At 37.0% G+C, this 4,426-nt stretch overlaps 1 non-coding gene across 1 annotated transcript; it reads left to right on the forward strand.

Moving 5' to 3' along the window:
* Positions 1–4,077: 4,077 nt before the first annotated feature.
* On the forward strand, positions 4,078–4,184 carry LOC128284772 (small nucleolar RNA R71). Its single transcript, XR_008275194.1, has one exon. It is a non-coding gene; the product is annotated as a small nucleolar RNA R71 (small nucleolar RNA).
* The last annotated feature ends 242 nt before the right edge of the window (positions 4,185–4,426 follow it).

A 4,426-nucleotide genomic window follows, 5' to 3' on the forward strand; every position in this document is an offset into this window, starting at 1 on the left:
AAAATAATCCATAGGTAATCATACATTGAAAATTTAACTGAAATAATATCAAAGTTTGAAACATTCCAAGTTGAGTATTTTATCATGAAAACATAGGTGTCTCCCCTTGTCTAAGTAGTTACATTTGATTCAAAATCTTATAGAGTTTCACCTTCTCATTAAAGGTTCACTCAAATCACTCGAGATGTTTAAGGACAATAAATGAAACACTCAATAGTCAATAATGAAAAGTCATTACCATAGGCTTACATGAAAATCAAATCTCCACCATTATAAATTGAGATGAAACATCAATCAAAAGGTCTTTAGAGGGTTGTAACGTGGCTTTGGTTAGAGGGTGTGGTCACAAGTTTGAAAGAAAGGGTTAGAATCGAGATTAAATTGAAAAATTGCCTAGCTAGAAAAATGGCTAGTCATCAATTGCGTACAACAGAGCTTTTTCTCAGAATATGGAATTTAATTCTTTGGGTCAGAAGATCACTACTACTAAAATGTATACATGTATATATATATTTAGGAACAAGTCAAATTAAAAAATAGAATAAAACATAGCTAAGCAACTATTCCAACCTAAATCTTGACAAAAATAGGGATCAAATTAATTTAAGGGATTTCAACAATAATGAGTTATGGGTTAATATTGAGGGTACATCAATGAATGGGTTGTTAGGCTCAAGGGGGTTCACTAAGGGTTAATTGTAAAGGTTTTATGAAGTGAGTAGGTTAAACCTAACTGCCTTTCTCATTTTGACATATCAAATCAAATGGTGTGGTCTTGACATGCATAATCAAGCAAGTTATAGAATAACAATTCAATACTGACGCACTCATAATGAAAGTGAGCATGAAAGAATTAATAGATGCTGTTGAGGCTCAAGATCTCACAAAAATTATGGCTTTTTGATGTTTAAACTTGTGAATTCCAACTCAAAATAATACCTAAACTTGGGGAACAACCTAAAAGTTTTTTAATTCTTCAAAAATCAACTTATTTTTCTTGATTCCCTAATGTCTTAAAGTTTAAACAATCAATGCATAAATGCCTATGTTTTAATTCAAGATATATCAATAAAAATCATAAATTAATCAAATTTTATCCTAAACATGATATGAGAGCTTTTCAAGAGAACAAGGCAATCATTCAGGGATTTTTCTGAGAGTGAAATGAATACCCCCCACACTTAAGATGTACATTGCCCTCAATGTACAAAGATAGATATATAGAAAAGAATACAAGTATAAGATAGGGAGAGAATTGAAACTTCCTGAGTGATGAATGAATTTCCTTGAACTAGAGTTTTGGAGAATAATCGACGTGAGGGTGGAGGAGGATACTCTGGCAGTGGTAGAGGTTCATTAGTCCATAAGTCCTATGCCAAAAGAATATTATATCTGGTGGTAGCTATGGTCGTGGTTGAGCAGGACATGGCAGTCGTGGAGAACCTTTCTCAGTGGAGTTTCAAGTTCCTGAGTAATAGTGAGCTTTGGAGCTATTTCTGACTATGAGCAAATCAGGAATTCTTTTAAGAGGTATACTGAAGCATAATTACTCGTAATGACATAGCCGAAGAATAGAAATTGTAAAAAATCAGGATGAAATAGTATTAAAAGGAAATAAAAAAAAAGAATAATTTCAAAATATAGAGATAAAAACAAAATAAAATAAAATAATAGGTGTTTATAGAGAAATTGGGGCACAGTAGTGTGCACGCCTGCGTGCTCTAAGCTCACCCCATGACGTTTAGTATTTTTGAAATTAGGCACATTGGTGTACACGGCCGTGTCGAACTCCGTTCGCTTCTCCCACGCCCGTGTAGGAATGTGCACACCCGTGTTACATTGACGGGTTTAACCACGGTTTTGGCAGTTTCGCCCACGGCCGTGGCTACTTATCGCATTCCGTGTTGGTGAAGAAATTTTTCCCTGTTTTCACACGGTCGTATCGTACGGCCGTCTTGCATCCCGTGGTATGTGCACGGCCTACGGCACGCCCGTGTGCCTGGCCGTGTCGTTCTGAGAAGCCTGTGCTTAATGATTTGGTTAGTATGTTAGATTTTAAAAACTAAAATTTAAAGAAAGTAATATTGTTAGTACTCGGGTTGCCTTTCGAGAAGCGTTTATTTATAGTCTAAGCTTGACTTACCTTTCCATTGAATGGTCATGGTGGTTTGAGGAGTTTATACCCTTAAAAGTGCCGAACTTGGGATGATTTACCTCGACTTTACCGAATGGGAAAATGCTAAGTACCGTAAAAGGGATTTCTTCATTCAGTTTGGCAGTGATATTGTGAGGATCTGCGGCATCTAATAAAACTTTATCTCCAACCTTAAGTTGATTTGGAAAAGTATTGAGCTTGTTCTGGCGTAGTTTTGATTTATCGTTTGTTCTCGGTTTATGTGTCACCATTCATTTCTCCTCGATTTGTAGCCTTCGTTCTTCATGAATAGGTCCTCTACTATTGCTTGAAAATGGCTCATGTACTTCCTTCAAACTTATTTCCTGCAAAGTAGGTTACACCATATTGTCAATTTTAGCAGAATGGTTTAGACAATCACATTCAATTTTTGATGTGTTGCCGGAATTGCGAGCTTGAAGGGTGATTGTTTTGTCTCCCACATGAAGTATAAGCTCACCTGTGCCAACATCAATAACCGTTCTAGCAGTTGCTGAAAAGGGCCTTCCTAAAATCAAAGGGGTGTTGCTATCTTCCTCTATGTCTAGAACAACGAAGTCAACGGAAAATATAAATTTATCGATTTTAACTAGCACATCTTCAATAATACCCGTAGGAAATCTTATCATTTTATTTACTAATTGAATGCTCATCCTAGTCTGTTTGGGTTTCCCAAGACCTAGTTGTTTAAACATTTTGTAAGGCATGATGTTAATACTGGCTCCTAAATCAGCTAATGCATTATTAACATCTAAACTACCAATTAAGAAAGGAATTGTAAAACTCCCTAGATCTATCAATTTGTTAGGTAGTTTATTCTGTAGAATAGCTGAGCAAACTGAGTTTAGCTTCACATGTGAAGCCTCGTCCAACTTCCACTTATTTGCTAAAAGCTCCTTTAAAAATTTCATTGCGTTTGGCATCTGCTATAGAGCTTCAATAAACGGTAAATTAATATGTAATTTTTTAAGAGTTTAAGGAATTGACCAAATTGTTCATCTGAGCGGTCTTTCCTTGTCGCATTAGGGTATGGCACACGAGGTTTGTATTCTGTACTTACCAATTTCTGCTCATTGTGGTCTACCTCACCTTTACCTTTTCTTATCTCAGTTTCTTGCCTTAGTTCTGGTTTAAGTGTGACTAACCCTTCCTCATCTTGACTAGTAATCGCGTTGAGTTGCTCCCTTGGGTTAGATTCTATATTGCATGGCAAGCTACCTTGTGGTCGTTCAGAAATCAACTTGGCAAGCTGTCCAATCTGAGTTTCGAGCCCTTGGATCTATACTTGTTGATTTTTGAGTGCTATCTCAGTATTCTGAAAATGAGTTTCTGACACAGAGATGAATTTGACTAGCATCTCCTTAAGGTTCAGCTTTTTTTCTTGCTGGTAAGGTGGTTGTTGAAAGCTCGGAGGATGTTGTGGCCTTTGATTTTCTTGACCGCCCCACGAGAAATTGGGATGGTTCCTCCAACTTGCATTATAAGTGTTACTATATGGGTTATTTTGGGATCTAGAGTTATTGTTACCCATATATTGGACTTGTTCCTCCTCGATGCTAGGGTTGAAGGGTTGATATTTTGTGCATGCTCCTCCTCCATTCGAATCGCACCTCATCACTGGATGTACTTGAGTAGAACCACACAAACCATCAATCTTTTTATTTAAGAGTTCTGCTTGGTTAGTTAGCATAGTAGCCACGTCGAGGTTGAAAACACCGGCTACTTTTGTCAAATTTGTTCTCATAACTTGCCATTGATAGTTACTCAGTGGCATCTTCTCAATAAATTCGTAAGCCACCTTAGGTGTTTTATTATTTATAGTTCCTCCAGCGGCTGCATCAATCATCTGCCGAGTCGAAGGATTCAGGCCATTATTGAACGTTTGAACCTGTAGCCAAAGCAGTAACCCATGGTGAGGGCACCTTCTCAAAAGGTCCTTGTATCTCTCCCATGCATCATAGAGTGTTTCTAAATCCATCTGCACAAAAGAAGAGATATCATTACGTAACTTGGCTATTTTAGCTGGTGGAAAATATTTTAATAAAAAATTTTCAGTCATTTGTTCCCAAGTAGTGATTGACCCTTGTGGTAACGAGTTCAACCACTGTTTAGCCTTATTCCTTAATGAAAAGGGAAACAACCGAAGACATATAGCATCATCAGAAAAGCTATTGATTTTAAATGTATCGCAAAATTCTAGGAAATTTGCCAAGTGAGTGTCGAGATCCTCGTCCTGCAAACCATCAAACTGAA

This window comes from Gossypium arboreum, chromosome 11 (assembly GCF_025698485.1).
Source record: "Gossypium arboreum isolate Shixiya-1 chromosome 11, ASM2569848v2, whole genome shotgun sequence".
In the NCBI taxonomy this organism is placed as follows: domain Eukaryota; kingdom Viridiplantae; phylum Streptophyta; class Magnoliopsida; order Malvales; family Malvaceae; genus Gossypium; species Gossypium arboreum.